Below are 18,481 nucleotides of genomic sequence, written 5' to 3'. Positions count from 1 at the left end.
CCTTTCAGATTCCTCCGTCCTGGGCCAGAGAACAAGCCTTAGAGATGCCTAGATTCCTACCCATAGCATATGACACTGTCATTCTCTGCTATGAATAATTCAGTGATTCCACAGTGGTTCTGATGCTTTCACTCACGTAGAGAACCTATTTCAGTAACCTTGTGGGCATTATAGAAATATGAAGCACCTCAAATTCTTCATTTTGAAATGCAAGGGGGAATATGTGTGCTGAACTAAAGAAGCTGTAACTTCATTCATTTGTTCACCAAATCTTTTTTGACAACTTCTATGTAGTAGGCACTGCTCTATGTGTTAGAGAAATGGCAATGAATAAGGCAGGCAAGGGCTCTGTTCTCATGGAATTTATATTCTATGACTTTGTCATTAGTATTTGTCAGTGACATTTCATATGGAAAACATATGTTAGGTGTTTGGGGGCAGCCAATAAATAACATCCCTCTTTCCCAATTTAATTCGGAACCAATTTAGAGATAGGAAAGATAGATGGAGATCAAACAACAGCTTTATTACTGTTAAAGCTGAGTGGAGAATGTGGCTTTTTATCTGCCTTTATCGCTGAATTTAAAAGACTTGTTTCCTTATTCACTGGTATTGTTCGACAGCTGCAGGCTATCCCTCCCGTAGAAACAGCACCCTTACCACATGGCAGAGGGGCTGACAAGACGCATGAGCCCTGTGGACATGTTTACCCTGAAAAAGAAAAGCCCAGAAGGAGCTGAGTCCAGAAAGTTCGGTTTCTTCTCTGCAACTCACCAATCAGACAACTGAAGGGAGAGGCCAGGGGAATTTTTCCAGCAGAAATCCCTTCACATGTAAACATGAGACCAGAGGGCTTATTTATAGTAATAACAAATGAAACTCTGAAAACAAGTATGGTTGAGTCAGAGAAAACTTTTTTGTCCTTGGAACACTACAGATTTATTGAGACTTATGAAAAGCTCTCCAAGACTCATGGATTCGCAGGTTAATTAACACTGACTTTTTTTGAGACTTTGTGCCATGCAATGGTGTCAGTAAATGGTCGTATTCCTAATGGTGACTTTCGTTTTGAAAGCAAAAATTGCAGGTGAAGAAAAGACATGTAGATCAGGAGTTGCAAGCCTTCCATTAACATCTGAATTAAAAATAAATAGCAATTTAAAATACAGTCCATATAATAGTGAAGAGTAATTATGATGGTAATTGTAGGAAATATTTTTAAGGAAGCATTACATATAGAGACAAGTTGTTTGAATAAGCCTATCGTTGAAAATTCAGAATCACCTTCTTGCAGGTTTGGATTTACTAAACTTTCCAATATAATCGAAGAACAAACAAATGGTTTTCACCATAACAACTAATCACCAATAAGACCTCCAGTAACATTGGATGACGACTCTCTCTCTCTGGAGGCTGCTGTAAACACAAGAGTTAGTCATATTCCAAAGCTGTTGCTTGTTCCTAAGAGATCGGGTCACATTGTTCAGTCCCCCAATTTATTTAAATCTGTTATTTTATTTCAAGTGCTAATTGTCTCTCACAACAAACAGAGACTCCTCTCAGCTGCAATTATTGGCATTACAATAGATAATCAACAGGAAAGCCTGAACGCAGAGCTGGAAGAGTTGCCTTGGTTACAAACCCGAGATGCTTTTGGTATTACAGTTCTACACATATTTCTAAATTTCCTAAAACACCCCAAGAGCAAAGTGTTGCATTATTTTTGCTTCTTCTTTGTGGTCCGCTCAAGTTAGTTTTAACCACTATGGAGGCCTGGTCTTGCGTGGATGTTTTCACAAGGTCTCTTCAATAAATAACCCCACAAACAGGGCTTTCATTTAGAGCATTTGTATACACATGTTCTCGGACTTTTAGAATAATGAGACGGAATCAGAGTCATTGTTTCATGCTAGACTAGCCTACTATTATATTTGCTCTATCCACGATCACACAATGTGGCCATTACTCTGCATTATACTCTCATCTCCCTTTTCTTAAAAGCAAATGGAAAAACAAATCACCTTAGGGTCTGTTTCTATTCCACTTCCAAAATGGTATTTTCCCTTTTGAGAGCAGATTGAGTAGGGCTACTGGGGAATACCAAAAGGTAAGCTATTATAACAGGCCTCTTTACGTAATTGTTTTGTTCCCTCAGCATTTACTTAGGAAATTGAGATTTTAAAAAATAGGATGATTATTCAGATAATGGTCTATTAATATAACTAGCAGTTTAGAAATCACATAAGAAAATCCATCTCTACACTTCACAGAAAATCTTGTTTATCAAGCTATATTAGCTGTCAGTATGATCTGTCCCTTTGCTCATTAATCTTGGTTACAGTGATTTTTTTGGTTACTTCTGAAATACCATGTGCACCCCCAAATGACTTACATTTCTCCTACCTCAAAGAAGATATTCAGAAATATAAAAGATAACTAACATTTATTAAAGCCTATACTAAAAATTTTCATAAATATTATGCTATTTACAACAATCTTATCAGGTTGGAATTATTATCCTTATTTATAGATAAAAAGGAGCCCTTGTGGTACAACGGTTAAGTGCTCAGCTGCTAACTGAAAGCTCAAGTTTGAACCCACCAGCCTCTCCACAGAACAAAAGACCTAATGATCAGATTACAGCCTAGGAAACCCTATGGGGCAATTCTACTCTGTCCTATAGGGTCCCTAGGAGTCAGAATTAACCCAAAAGCACACAACAACAACATTCATAAATAAGAAAACTGGGCTTGAACTTGACATTAAAGGATTTTTTTTAATCCAAAAATGTTTATACTAACGATGTAGAGTGGAGTGGTTAAGAGCCAGAACACCTGGATGAAAATCCTAGCTCTCTTTCTTAAAGCTGTGTGATCACTGGCAAGTTGTTTAACCGCTGTCATAATCTTCTCATCTATAAAATGAGGAAAATCAGAGAAATATGGTTAAAGTAAGAATTAAATGAATTAGTCCTTAAAGCCCTTAAGGCAAGGCCAAAAAAAAGCAAACCCATTACCATCAAGTCGATTCCGACTCATAACGATCCTATAGGACAGAGTAGAACTGCCCCGTAGAGTTTCCAAGGAGCGCCTGGTGGATTCAAACTGCTGATCTTTTGGCTACCAGCTGTAGCACGTAACCACTACACCACCAGGGTTCCTAAGACAAGGCGAGGCACATGGTAATGATCCAAAGCCAGCTCTTTAAATATTTGTAATATTGTATAATTTCCCAAAGTGATTATGTTTTGATGTTTCAAGTATATTACTATTGTCACATCTTGTATCTCCAATAAGTTTACTCATTTTATCGAGTCACTGAAGACTACATCACTGTGGGTATAAAGTATTTCTATAGAGTGCTTAGCATAGTTTGGATAGGCAGTGTACATTTTCAGTATAAGTGCATATTATTTTGCTATTTGTATATTTACTAATATTTGTAACGTTTTAGTTTTTCTACGTTAATATTATTATCCAGAGGTACCAAATATCTCAGTCAAAATTGACACTCAGCAAAACTACGGCAAAGTTACATTCCTATTCTATTGTCCACATTCCCCCTTATTTATGTTCTCCTCCAATGCCAATAGAATCTATTTCCCTAGATTCTCTTCTCTATGAAAACAGGTTTTCAAATCTTTCTATTCATAGTCAATGTATTGGTTGTTAAGCTATTGTCTTTCTACTCTTCTCTACTTTGTGATACTAGGGGTAGGACTTTGCAAACAGTATTTCTCTTTTGTCTGTAGGCACCATCAATACAGGGCATTAGAAAAAGAGAATAAAACCAAACCAGTTGTCATGGAGTCAGTTCCAACTCATGGCAACCCCACATGTGTCAGATTGGGATTGGACACCATGGGGTTTTAAATGGCTGGTTTTTCAGAAGTAGATCACCAGGGCTTTATCCCGAAATGCCTCTTGATGAACTCAAACCACCAACTTTTTGGTTAGCAGCAAGCATATTAACCTTTTGCACCATCCAGGGAATCCATGGAGAGAGAACAGAGATTTACTTTCTAATACGCTGTCTTAATTATCTAGTGCTGCTAAAAAAAAAAAAAAAAAAAAAAGTTTTTTTTTTTTTTTTTTTTTTTTGCTATAACAGAAATGCCACAAGCAGATGGCTTTAACAAAGAGAAATTTATTCTCACACCATTTAGAAGGTTAGGAGTCTGAACTCAGGTTGCCAGCTCCAGGGGAAGGCTTTCTCTGTCAATTCTGGGGGAAGGTCCTTGTAATCAATATTCCCCTGATCTAGGACCTTCTTGGCACAGGGGACCCTGGATCCAAAGGACACACTCTGCTCGTGGCACTACTTTCTTGGTGGTATGAGGTCCTTCTCTGTGCTTGCTTCTCTCTTTTATATCTCAAAAGAAGTTGACTCAAGATACAACCTAATCTTGTAGATTGGGTTCTGCCTCATAAACTAACTGCCTCTAACCCTGCCTCATTAACATCATCATTGTTGTTGTTATTAGGTGCTGTCAAGTCTGTTCTGACTCATAGCAGCCCTACGTACCATAGAACGAAACACTGCCTGGTCCTGCACCGTCCTTACAATCATTGTCATGCTTAAGTCCATTGTTCATTAACATCATAGGGGTAGGATTTACAACACTTAGGAAACTCACATCAGATGACAAAATGGTGGACAATCACACAATATTGGGAACCATGGCCTAGCCAAGTTGACACACATTTTGAGGGGGCATAATTCAATCCATAACATATGCCATTGTCCATAATCGCCTAGCTGTAGCAGTGGTTCCAGTCCCCAGCTTTTTTTTTTTCCTCAGCACTCTCAGATACCTCAGAGGCATCAGCCGGGAAAGGCCTCCTCAAAGGTCTTAGTCCTTGATCCATGGACCACTCACTCCACTGACTCTCTGAGGTACCAGAAGCAACTAGGTAGGTTCCCTTGCTCAGAAGTCTGAATCCTAACTCTGCAGGGACTCTTCCCTAAGCTTCTAAATTCTTATACCTCCAACTTCTTCCCTTTGTTCTCTCAGCCCTAGAGTGGTGGCTGCGCCCAGTAGTTGCTCTTCTGTGTTACCTGAGTGTTCCTTTTTTGATTTTCATTCTTCCAAAATGTGTTTAGTCAATTCCTTATTTTAAATTTCCTCTGTTGAAATACCTAATGTGATTTCTGTTTTTCAGTCTGGACCTTAACTGTTCTAAATAACTGTTCCAAATAACTGAAGTCTTATATTCTTGGAAGTATTGGAAAGATATTAAGAAAAAAAAATTAAGGAAAATTTTAAGCACATCTCACTAGAAGGGGAAGAGTTTTGTGGGTATAGAAAAAGAGAAATTTTCCCTGCCCTTCAAAATATTTATACTCTACCTAGGCAGCTCATCCTGCCCATAGCTAAAGATCTGACATTTCCTAATTTCCTCCTTATGGGGTAACCATTAATAAACTTATTAGACTTTTTAATATGTTTTTATAAAAAAGAATAAGACAGTTTCAAGTGATGTAGCTTAAATGATAATGTATTTGAACTTTCACAGCTTGATTTTAGACCATTGCCCGCCAAACTCAGTCATCATTTTTATTTTCTGGAAACTATATTCACTACTTAGGCTTTCAATTAACATAATACGTTCCTTTCTTATTTACTATAAAGATCCATCTACCATTACTAGCTGCTCTGTTTTGTGGACCTCCCTTTCTACAGTAAATTTTAGCTAAGTTCTTGTTTTACTTGTATTTCAACTCCATCCCTCAACTGTTTTCTTATACCCAATTCACACTCTGGACACAGATCTTGGTCTGCCTATTGAGATTTCTTTGGCATGTTTTCTCTCCTTTGGGAACCCTTAGACATGACCTTCTGCCTATGACTTCAATCTTTTTTACTCATTTTCCAAATCCTTCATTCACCATCTTAAATTTGAATCTCCAGATTTCTAGTACACCTTAAACCTTTGTATATCTATGTTACTCAGTCACATTAGTAGTTCTCAATGAATCATACCTCCTGATGTACACATCCTTGTAAAATCTGCTTTCCTTGAATCTGGGTTGGCCCTGTATCTCAAACTTAATAGAATGTGGCAGAAGTGACTCTCTGCCAGCTCCAGCCCTGAACCTTAAGAAGACGTTATAGCATCTATTCTTGCCCTAAGACTACAGGGAGAAAACTCCAGCTGCCCATGTCCCAGCTAAGCCAAGTCTCCAGCCATCTCACCAGCTGAGTACTGTCACACAAGTAACACTGGTAAGACCAGCAGAAAAACCACCCAGCTGAGCCCAGCCCAGACTGCAAAATCAAAAATATATAAAATGGTTACTTATTTAAGCTACTAAGTTTTGGTGTGATTTGTTGCACAGTACTAAGTAACTGAAACATATACTAACTGGCCACAGGTTGGGGCCTTTTTTTATACATCACACAACAAGGCCATCTGAATCTGATCTGACCCATTGCTACCTACAACCCATTATTGATGTTGTTGTAGTGACACAGACACTACACACATACTTTTTCATCAATACATACTGATTTATTTTCCCACTTATAATTTTGCATTTTGCTGCATCTTTTCCAATTGTGTAACTGCTGTGAGATTTTCATCTTCCTTGTTCAACTCATTTGTATGATCTCTACTACCAAATAGTCTTCTTCACTTGACAACAAACTAAGTGATCAGTCTAGATTTTGTCTATGATGAATTCAAATAGCCGTAATGGAGGAAGAGAACTTCAGGGTAACTCTGGTCCATCAGAGCTTTTGCCTTCCACCATGCCCCTGCTTGTGAAATTCATTGTGTCTTTCCTTAATGGGTTTTTTGTCCCTGTCTGCTAGTAGTTCCTGTATCTTTTCATACTGCTGGAAGGACTTCCTGGTCCTCGGAACTTGCAGATTCATGAGCTGTGTAAGTCAGTAGCAAAGCACTGAGAAAACTTACAGAGAACCAAGAAAAGTCTTAGGAACAGTAGACTGAATAAGGAGGTGTAAAGTCCAAAAAGTAATATTAAAAATACACAACAAAAAAAAATTATCTATGTTTTAATGGACAGTAAATTTTAAATGTGTACAATATTCTCCCTAAGAAGTATACTAAACAAATTAGAAGACTCACTGAAAAAGTTAGACCAGGAATCAGCAAAAGGAATTTCCTCTTCTTTAAGAGTTTTTTGATGACTCTTTTGTTATCTGAGTCATGTCAATAGCAAGTAAAACACAGGGTCTAGTAATACATGAAATTTTAAATTATTCAGATACTGATTACATGGCTTGTGAATTTCTATATCTTTTCACATCTCACAATTCCCACATCCATTAGCATCTCCAATGAGAGTGTGGGCTTTGAAGAGTGAAATTCATAACATGAAATCTTTACTATCTGAGAAGACTTACAGGATCACCATGCCTATTCCTTAACTTTGTGCATTAAGCAATTGTCTTAAGAAGGGAAAGTGATTTGCCAAAGCAAGTGAATGAGTTAGTAGAAGGCACCAGAATTAGGTAATTTGTTTTTTTTTTTAGGTAATTAATTTTTGTTTTTTAAGCTGACTTGCTTAGAGGTACTTTGAAAGAATATGACAATAGTAATGAAAATAAAATTGGGGATAATATAAAAATTCTAATTTTGTCTTATTCCTACTCCTTATTCTATGAAAAATTGGAAGTTGGCTTTAATGAATTGCCTCTGTTCTTGAAGAGGGTAGATAATGGTTCCTAATATAGTGTCCCAGGCCTAATTGATGTGTGTGTGTAAGAGTAGTGTTGTCCTTCATTTTCTTAAAAATGCTAACGTGACAGTGTTATGTTCCTTGTTTATGATTATAGCTGAAAAGACTGAAGCATCCCAAGCTAATCTGCTACACTGACACATGTATAAAATGTCCTTTCAGAATGATGGCAGCTCTTGACTCAAGCACTGTCACTGACTGACACTGATTACTTAGTTTTTAACCAGAGTCCCTGCAAATCCCTCAGCAAGCCAGTGGGACTTCATAATGGGGACTTCTCAGAATAGTTGGATAAACTTGGAACAGATTCACTTCCAGTGCTTTCCTTTGCATGAAGTGTTCCTGCCTTCAGTTTGTACTAGGGCATCAGTGGTAGTCAGCCTCTACGATAGCCCCAGTGATCGTTACTTCCTGCTAGTCACACTCTTGTGTAATCTGCCCACATTGAATATCTTCTCTATTCACCCTAACGTGCACCTTATGCTTCAGATTTGTTAAAGGAAAGGAGAACTGGAGAAAGAAAAAGAAGGCAGGATATGCATGCTAAAGACATTTGACTCCACTTCTAAGTCAGACATTAACACTGCAACACGTGCACTAAATTTGAGAGGCTTTAGCCTAATTAAAATCTGGCTAAGCTACCCTCTCCTCTTAGAAAACAATAGAAAATATTCTCATGCAAGGTCCTTCATGAGTTCACCTCTGACAATCTATCCAGCCTTACAGCCTTATTTTTCACTGCGTTCCCCCAACACCACCCTCTCTACCTCAAAATGCTGAATCCTACAACAGAGTGATACTTAGACACTTCCAATCACTCTTTCATGTTTCCATATATTTGCACACTCTGATACCTTTGCTTGGAACATTCTACTCTGCTTTGCTTGCTAACTCAGTCTGCCAGCCTCACTTCCAATACTTTCCTCTGCATTTGTATCAGGGCATCAGTGGTAGTCTGCCCCTGCTGCGGTCCCCAATGAGTATTACCTCCTGATATTCACACTCTTGTGTGCAATCTTTACCCACACTGAACAAAGCTGACCTGTGTAACCTGTAAGAAATTGTCAAAGTGTGACTTTTGAGGTTAGGCCATAAAAGTAGCAACTCCTACCTTGCTCTCTCTTGAATCACTCACTCTGGGGAAAACCAGCTGCCACATCTTGAGGACAGCTCATCAGCTTTATAAAGTGGCCATTCTGGTGGGAACTGAGTGCTTTTTCCAGCAGCCAGTATCAACTGCCAGCCTTGTGAATGAGCCATCTTAGAAGCAGATCCTTCAGGCTTGGTCAAGCCTTTAGGTAACTGAAATGCTGGTTGACATCCTGACTGTAACCTTATGAGGGAGCGGAAGCCAGAATAACTCAGCTAAGCTGCTGCCAAATTCCTCACTAATAAAGGCTATGTCTTGGTAGCGCAGTGGTTAAGCATTTGACTGCTAACAAAAAGTTTGGCAGTGAAAATCCACCAGATGCTCCCTGGAAACCCTATGGGGCAATTCTACTCTGTCAATAGGATCACTATGAGTTGGAATCAACTTGATGGCAATGGGAAAGAAAGAGAAGATATCAAATATTCGTGTTTATTTATTTACTTTATTGTGTTTTAGGTGAAGGTTTCCAGTGCAAACTAGTTTTCATTCAAAAACTTATATACAAATTGTTTTGTGACATCAGTTGTAATCCCCACAATGTATCAGCACTCTCCCCCTTCCCATTTCCACTCTAGGTTCTCTGTGACCATTCGTCCATTTTTCCTGTCTCTTCCTGCCTTCTCAGCTTTGTTTTTGAGCAGGTGTTGCCCATTTGGTCCTGTATACCTGATTGAACTAAGAAGCATGTTCCTCACATGTGTTATTGTCTGTTCTATAGGCCTGTCTAATCTTTGGCTGAAAGGTGGACTTTGGTAATGGCTTCAGTTCTGAGTTAGCAGTGTATCCGGGGGCCATAGTCTTGGGAGTTCCTCCAGTTTCTGTCAGACCAGTAAGTCTGATCTCTTTTTGCAAATTTGAATTTTGTTCTACTTTTTTCTCCCACTCTGTCCAGGACCTTCTATTGTGATCCCTGTCATAGTGGTTGGTGGTTGTAGCCAGGCACCATCTAGTTCTTCTAAGCTTAGGTTGCTAGAGGTTGTGGTTCATGTGATCCATTAGTCTTTTGGACTAATACTTTCCTTGTGTCTTTGGTTTTCTTCAATCTCCTTTGCTCCGAACATGATGGGACCAATAGATGTATTTTAGATGGCTGGTCACAAGCTTTTAAGACCCCAGATGCTACTCACAAAAGTAGGATGTACAAAATTTTTTAATGAACTATGTTATGTCAATTTACCCGGATGTCCCCCAAGACCATGGTCCCTAGCCCTCCTTCCCAGTAACTCGGTCCCTCAAGGTATTTGGATGTGTCTAGGAAGCGTCTATGGTTTTGCCTTGGTTGAGGTGTGCTGACTTCCCCTATATTGTATGTTCTCTTTTCCTTCACCGAAGTTAACACTTGTCTACTATCTAGTTAGTGATGGTCCCTCCCCACCCCTCAAAACCATCAAAGTTTGTTTTTTTCTGTGTATAAACCTTTTCTTGGATTTTTATAATATGGTCTCATGCAATATGTTCTTTCGTGATTGACTTATTTCACTCAGCATCATGCCCTCCAGATTTATCCATGTTGTGAGATGTTTCACGGGTTCATCATTGTTCTTTATCATTGTGTAATATTCCATTGTGTGTATGTACCATAATTTGTTTATCCATTCATCTGGTGATGGACACTTAAGTTGTTTCCATCTTTCTGCTATTATGAATAATGCTACAATGAACATGGGTGTGCATGTCTATTGTGTGACAGCTCTTATTTCTCTAGGATATATTCCTAGGAGTGAGATTGCCAGGTATTTCTATTTCTAGCTTTTTAAGGAGGCATCATATCATTTTCCATAGTGGTTGTACCATTTTACATTTCCGTCAGCAGTGCATAAGAGTTCCAATCTCCCTGCAACCTCTCCAACATTTATTTTATTTTTTAAATTAGTGCCAGTAATGTCAGGGTGAGATAGTATCTTATTGCAGTTTTGACGTGCATTTCTCTAATGGCTAATGATTGCAAGCATTTCCTTATATGTCTGTTAGCCGTTTGAACGTCTTCTTTGGAGAAGTGTTTGTTCATACTTTGTCCATTTTTTAACTGGATTATTTGTCTTTTTGTTGTTGAGGTGTTGAAGTATTCTATAGATTTTAGAGATTAGACCCCTGTCAGATATGTTATAGCCAAAAATTTTTACCCAGCCTGTAGGCTTTCTTTTAACTCTTTTGGTGAAGTCTTTTGATGAACATAAGTGTTTAGTTTTCAGGAGCTCCCAGTTATCTAGTTTATCTTCTGGTGTTTGTGCTTTGTTAGTTATGGTTTGTATTCTCTTAAGTCATGTTTTATGGCCCCTACCATTGTCCCTATTTTTTCTTCCATAATCTTTATCATTTTAGGTTTTTATATTTAGGTCTTTGATCCATTTTGAGTTAGTTTTTGTATATGGTGTGAGGTACGGTCCTGTTTCATTTTTTTACAGGTGGACAACCAGTTTTGCCAGCACTATTCATTAAAAAGACTGTCTTTTCCCCACTGAATGGACTTTGGGCCTTTGTTGAAAATCAGGTGACCACAGGCAGATGGATTTACATATGGGTTCTCAATTCTGTTCCACTGGTCTATGTGTCTATCTTTGTACCAGTACCAGGCCTGTTTTCACTACCGTAACTGTATAGTAAGTTCTGAGATCAGGCAGCGTAAGGATTCCTATTTTCTTCTTTTTCTTCAATAACGCTTTGCTTATCTGGGGCCTCTTTCCTTTCCATGTAAAATTGGTGATTAATTTTTCCATCTCATTAAAGAATGCTGCTGGTATTTGGATCAGGATCTCATTATATCTATAGATAGATTTGGAAAGGATTGACAGTTTCACAATGTTAAGTCTTCCCATCCATTAGCATGGTATGTTTTCCTACTTATGTAGGGATCTTTTAGTTTCTTGCGATAGTGTTCTGTAGTTTTCTTTATATAGATCTTTTACATCCCTGGTTAGATTTATTTATTCCTAAGTTGTTTTTGTTATCTTTTTAGGGGTTATTAGAAATGGTATATTTTTCCTGATTTCCTTTTTGAAGCTGTCTTTGTTAGTGCATAGGAATCAAACTAATTTTTGTATGTTGATCTTGTATCCCGCTACTCTACTGAATCTTCCTATTAGTTCCAGTAGTTTTCTTGTGGAATCTTTGGGGTTCTCTATGCATAGGATCATATCATCTGCAAATAGGGATAGTTTTATTACTTCCTTTCCAATTTGGGTGCCCTTTACTTCTTTTTCTTGCCTTATTGCTCTAGCTAGGACTTCCAGCACAGTGTTAAATAGGAGTGGTGATAAAGGGCATCCTTGTCTTGTTCCACTTTGGAGGGAGGGGGGATGCTTTCGCCTCTCTTCATTGAGAATGATGCTGACTGTTGGTTTTGAATAGATGCCCCTCATTATATTAAGGAATTTCCCTTCTATTCCTATTTTGAGAGTTTTTATCAGGAATGGGTGTTGGACTTTGTCGAATGCTTTTTCTGCATCAATTGAGATGATCGTGTGATTTTTTTTTGTTCTACTATGTGGTGGATTACACTGATTGATTTTCTCATGCTGAACCATCCTTGCATACCTGTTATGAATCCTACTTGGTTGTGGTGTATTATTTTTTTGATATGATGCTGAATTCTATTGGCTAGAATTTCATTGAGAATTTTTGCATCTATATTTGAGAAAGATATTGGTCTATAATTTTCTTTTCTTGTGGTGTCTTTGCCTGGCTTTGGTATCAGGGTTATGACGGCTTCATAGAATGAATTCAGGACTATTCCTTCCTTTTCTATGCTCTGAAATAGTTTGAGTACTATCGGTATGAAATCTTCTCTGAATGTTTGATAGAATTCTCCACTGAAGCCCTCCAGGCTAGGGCTTTTACTTCTTGGAAGTTTTTTTTTTTTTTTTTTTTTTTAACCTCTTCAATCTCTTCTCTTGTTATGGATCTGTTCAGATTTTCTGTCTCTGCTTGTGTTAGTTTAGGTAGGTATTGTTTCCAGAAATTTGTAATTTCCTGTAGGTTCTCAAATTTGTGGGAGTACAGTTTTTCATAGCATTCTGTTATGATCTTTTTTATTTCATTTGGGTCTGTTGTAATGTCTTCCATCTCATTTTTTATTTGGATTATTTGCTTCCTCTCCTGTTTTTCTTTTGTGAGTTTGGCCAATAGTTTGTTGATTTTGTTGACATTTTCAAAGAACCAACTTTTGATTTTGTTGATTTTTTCTATTCTCTATTTCATTAATTTCTACTGTAATCTTTGTCATTTCCTTCCTTCCAGTGTCTGTGAGCTTCTTTTGCCATTCTCACTCTATTTAAGTTGTAGGGCTAATTTTGGCCCATTCTTCTTTTTTGGTGTATGCATTTATTGCTATAAATTGACCTGTGAGTACTGCCTTCGAAGTGTCCCAAATGTTTTCGTATGGGTAGTGTTTTAATTCTAATTCTAGAATTTTTTAAATCCCTTTTTGATTTCTTATATTATCATGTTGTTTTTAAGCAAGGTGTTACTCAGTTTCCACGTATTTTTTTTTTCCCCTTCTTCTTCCTGTTATTGATTTTTAGTGGTGGTGTAGTGGTTAAGTGCTATGGCTGCTAACCAAAAGATGGGCAGTTTGAATCCACCAGGTGCTCCTTGGAAACTCTATGGGGCAGTTTTGCTCTGTCCTATAGGGTCACGACGATTCAGAAACAACTTGATGGCATTGGGGCTAGTATTATTGTGGAACTATTTCTCTTTTCAGTGCTGTTGGAGTTTGTTTTCTGTATTTTGAGTCCCTGTCATTGGGTGCATAGATATTTATTCAAGTTATATCTTCTTGGTAAATTGTCCCTTTAATCATTATATAATGTCCTTTCTTGTCTTTTATGGTTGATTTGGCCTTAAAGTCTATTTTGTCTGAGATTAGTATTGCTACTCCTGCCCTTTTTTGGTTAACAATTGCTTTTTTTTTTTCTTATCCTTTGATTTTTAATATGTTTATGTCTTTGTGTCTAAGGTGTGTCTCTTGTAGAAACCGTATTGATGGATCATGCTTTTTTATCCATTCTGCCACTCTCTATCTCTTTACAGGTGCATTTAAGCCATTTACATTCATTATGATTATTGATAGGTATGAGTTTATCACTGTCATATTGTGCTTTTTTTTTTTTTTTTTTTTTTTTGTGGTGCTGGCATTTTCTTTTTTTCTGTTACTTTCCTGTGCTGAGCTCCTTTTGCTTGTGGGCTTTCTTTTCTTTTCTTTCTTATTGAAGATTTTGTCTTTACTGATACTTTAGGTTTTTCTTCCTTTTTATTCTGATGAGTAGATTTAACTTTCTTTGTGATTACCTTGAAACACACCCTTATCTTCCTAAGTCTGAACCAGTCTTTTTTTTAGTTAACATCACCTTGATTTCCTCTTCATTTGAAAGTTCTATACTTACACCATTTATTCCCCCTTTTATTGCTTTGAAGTTGTTGCCACTTAGAGATTGACATCTCTGTTTTCCTGTTTTAAGTCTTTTTGCTTTGTTTTATTATGAGAGTTCTTTACCTAGGTTTTTTTTGCCTAGGTTGGTATCTGGCTGATGCTGTCCCATGTCCTAGATTTTGGTTGTTGTCTGATGTTGTTGGTTCTCTAACTGAAGGGCTCCCTTTAATGTTTCTTGTAAGTATGGTTTGGTTTTTATGAATTCCCTTAATTTATGTTTATCTGGAAATGTCCTTTTCACCATTGTATTTGACAAAGAGTTTTCCAGGATGTATTATTCTTGGTTGGCAGTTTTTTCTTTCAAGGATTTATATATGTCTTCCCGTTGCCTTCTCGCCCAAATAGTTTCTGCTGAGTAATCAGAGCTTAGTCTTATTGTTTCCCCTTCGTAAGTGACTTTTTGTTCTTCTCAAGCTGCCTTAAGCGCTCTCTCTTTGGTTTTGACCAGTGTGATTATGATATGTCTTGGTGAGTTCCTTTTGGGGTCTCATTGTACATGGGGTTCGCTGAGCTTCTAGGATGGTCAGCTTTTCATCTTTCATGACATTTGGAAAATTTTCTGCCAGCAAATCTTCAACAATCTTCTCTGTTTTCCATTTTTATCCCTGTTATGAACTCTGATCACACATACATTTTTCCTCTTGACTGTGTCTCAGATAATTCTTAGATTTTCTTCATTCTTTTCTGATTTTTCTTCAAACAAAGCATCATCCATAGATTTGTCTTCAGTCTCACCAATTTTATCTTCTATTGTTTCAAATTTGCTCCTAAAACCTTCCATTGAGTTGGACAACTCTGGAGTTTTGTTGTTTACCTTTTGGATTTCTAGTTGCTGTTTTTGTATGACTTCTAATTGTTTATTTATTTTGACATTTTGTTCTTGTATTATTTTCTTTAATTCTTCTATTGCTTTGTCTGTGTTTTCCTTGATTTTGGCTATGTTTTCTTTGGTTTTGTCTGTGTTTTCCTTGATATCTTTCCTAATCTCTTGGAGAGCCCTAAATATTAATCTTTTGAATTCCATATCGAGTAGTTTCACTGCCTTTTCTTCTACTGAGAGGTCATTTGCTTCTTTATTTTGGTCACTTTCTGGAGCCATCTTGTCCTGCTTATTTATATGTTTTGATGTTGTCTGCTGTCTCTGAGACATTAAGGTATTATTTATTGATTGATTGTATGTTCATTTGTATCATCCTGCTTGTTTTGTTTTGATATGTCAGGGCAGGTGGGCCAGGTTTGCTTTGCTGTTTGCTCATCGGTGGGCACAACAGCTATCACCACCTTATCCTGAGGGGCAGGGCAGCAGCAGGCAGGGAAAGCCCACTTCGCTGTACACTGGGTTGGTGAGGTAGCTAAGGGAGGACTAGGTGAGGGCTGTCTGCCTCCTAATGTTGGTCCAGAGGTGTGGGAGCATTCACAGCCCCTCGGCAGATAGGCAAGGGTATCAGATGAGAAGTGGTATGGGCTCCCTTTCCACTGTTCAGCAGCATTTGAGTGGCAGGAGGGGGGAGGCAGTGCAGGGCCAGTGCAACCGAGGGCCTGAGTCAGGGATGCTTTAGGCATGATGACTCAGGGAGTGCTGGTGGGAAGACAGTGATGGCGTCCAGGATTAGGTGGAAGAAAGAAAAAAGGCAGAAAAAGAAAGGGTAGCTAGTGGGTGAGGGTGAGGAGGACCTGGAGGATGGGGGGATGCAGGAGGAGGTGGCATACAGGGCTAGGTGAGAGGTAGAAAGTGGGAGGCCAGTGGCTATCTAGCCACAGTGGTGTGCTGTAGCCTGGCAGGAAGGGATAGGGGTGCCGCATGGGGCTAGGTGGGAGGGAGAAAGAAAAGGAGGAAAGGGGAAAAAATGGCACAAGGGGACTGGTGGATGGAAGTGGGGCAGACACAGGGTGATGGTGGGCTGGTAGTTCTCTAGCTGAGCAGCACTGTGTGTGGCCCATTGGAAGGGATATGGGTGGCAAATGGGATTAGGTGAGAAGAAGCAGGAAAAGTAGAAAAGGGGGGGAAATGGTGCAACAGGAGCCAGTGGGTGGGAGTAGGATAGACCCAGGCTGGTGACAGTCCAGTAGCTCCGTAGCTGAGCGGTGCAGCACGGCCCATTGGGAAGATGTAGCTGTTGTGTACAGAAGGGTGAGGGATGGGAAAGTGTGTTTCTCTGGTGTTCTGTCTCCTATTGGGAGCTCCATGAAATTGTCTTCCCATATTCCCTTTCTGGGGTCATTGCTGGCTGTGCTCCAAGATGGTGATGCTGTGCTGTGTTACTTGGCATGGGACCTCCACTCCATATCTCTCCTTGTTCTGTTTTCTTCAGTTTCTTCTTCCATTCAATGTTTGATCTAATTCTTTATTCCTTCATTTGATGCTTAGGGTTCCAGGAGTGACATTTTTATCTGTTTTACTTAGTTTGTTCGGGTCTTTGATGCAGAGAGACAGCATGATACATCTGTCTAGGGTGCCATGTTTGCTCTGCCTTTTATTGTCATTTTAAGCCTCTAAGTTTTGGAATAGTTTGTTACTCAGCAATAGATAACTAATACAGGCATTTCTTACTGTATTTGTCCATTATATCCTGTGTTTTCCTTCCTCAAAGTCCATCTCACCTTGTCTATTTAGTTGTCTGTCTCATCCAGTAGCTTGAGATCATCTTGGGAGCAGAGACACAACAACTCCTTTTTTAATTCATAGGGCTTCAGAGGCCCAAACCAAAAGCCAAACCAGTTGCTCTTGAATTGATTCTGACTCATAGCAACTCCATGTGTGTCAGGGTAGAATTGTGCTCCGTAGGGTTTTCAATGGCTGATTTTTTGGAAGTAGATCTTACCCACACCTTTGTTTTGAAGCAATCCTAAGTAGGCTCAAATCACCAAGCTTTCAGTTAACAGCTTAATCATTTCTGCCATCCTGGGACTACTTTTCAATAGTCCAGAGAAGACAATCCTTTACGGTCATATATGTTTTGCAACTACCCAAAGGTGTCTGCTCAATCGGCAGAACCAAATGGAGGGTAAATTTACCCCTCCTTCAACAACTTTAGTGTCTTGGTGAGGGTTGCTGTTACTGGGAAAGAGAGAGGCACTTTTCCCTTTACACAAAGGCACTTTCTAATCATTAAATTTTGTCAAAGGGCCACGATTCTAATTGATCCACTGTGTCAGTCAGGATCCACTGAGGAGACAGAAATAACACATAATTTGAATACAGTAAGTTTAATATAAAAATTATTAACTACGACAGGGCTGCTAAAACAAACTCTAAAGAAGATGTGAACAGCAGAAATAGGGAATGGCTACTACCTCTAGGGTTGAGACAAAGTACCCAAGGAAGGAATAAGTCTGGAAGAAATGCCCCTGTCCTCTAGGGCTGAGATCTAGACTTTGTTGGAGAAATCATGGCAAGGGTATCCTGGGTAACAGCGAAGTTTGTTGAGGTCCAGCAACAACAGAAATTGCTGGGAAGCCACCCTCTGAAGATCGTGAGAAGATGCCCAAGAGGAGGTACGACACATGCAAATAGTGGAGAAAGAGCACACACTGGAACCGAGAAGAGGAATTCTGTTTTCCTCTAATGTCCTTCCAGAGCACTCTACTGAAAAGGTAAACTGCACGCCAATTGGCAAGGAAGAAATATTCTAGTATCATTAGCAGGACAATAAAGAGTGAATTTGTGGCTAAGAGGCAATAAATTGATAACTGGCATATCTATCTAGAAAGTAACCTATTTCTGATTTGTTCACCCAGAAGGGGTGTCTTTCACACAAAGGCACTACTCCTCACTTATCAACTATGCTGTTATCTGATGTTTCACATTTACAACAGTAAAAAATCTACTATCTATTTTGCCCATTAACAATGTACATCTGGCAGTACCCTTTTATGACCAATGACGCATATGGCGCCCACCTACATTTTCTGCCTCTTAGGTCCAGAGGGACATACATGTCCCACATAATATTTGGTGATCTAATGTAGTCATCCTCCATTTTCACATAATGCCAATTTTCACATAACAACCTGGTCTTTGGAACCTAACCAAGTCGATAGGTGAGGAGTGGGTGTATATGGTTCTGGTGTTTTTCAAAGAATCATGAAAACATGGTTTTGAAGAACCTGGTATTCAAGGGTTGCTCTTAGTCTGGTTTGCTCTTGGCTCAGCTCAGATGACTGCTTCTAAGAGACAGTTTGTGTTGGTGTAATCTCTT

General features: G+C 38.8%; 1 protein-coding gene across 2 annotated transcripts in view; it reads right to left on the bottom strand.

Moving 5' to 3' along the window:
- Nucleotides 1–1,264: 1,264 nt before the first annotated feature.
- DERA (deoxyribose-phosphate aldolase) overlaps nucleotides 1,265–18,481 on the bottom strand; it is a 189,785-nt gene continuing 172,568 nt past the window's right edge. The window contains exon 10 of one of the 2 annotated variants that reach the window (XR_007517133.1): nucleotides 1,265–2,914. The gene's annotated coding sequence lies outside the window, so the exon portion shown is untranslated. The remainder of the gene's footprint in view (nucleotides 2,915–18,481) is intronic. The other variant, XR_007517134.1, reaches the window with a different exon arrangement.

Source organism: Elephas maximus, chromosome 4 (assembly GCF_024166365.1).
Source record: "Elephas maximus indicus isolate mEleMax1 chromosome 4, mEleMax1 primary haplotype, whole genome shotgun sequence".
Classification (NCBI taxonomy): Eukaryota; Metazoa; Chordata; class Mammalia; order Proboscidea; family Elephantidae; genus Elephas; species Elephas maximus.
This window is presented reverse-complemented; position numbering and strand designations above follow the sequence as displayed.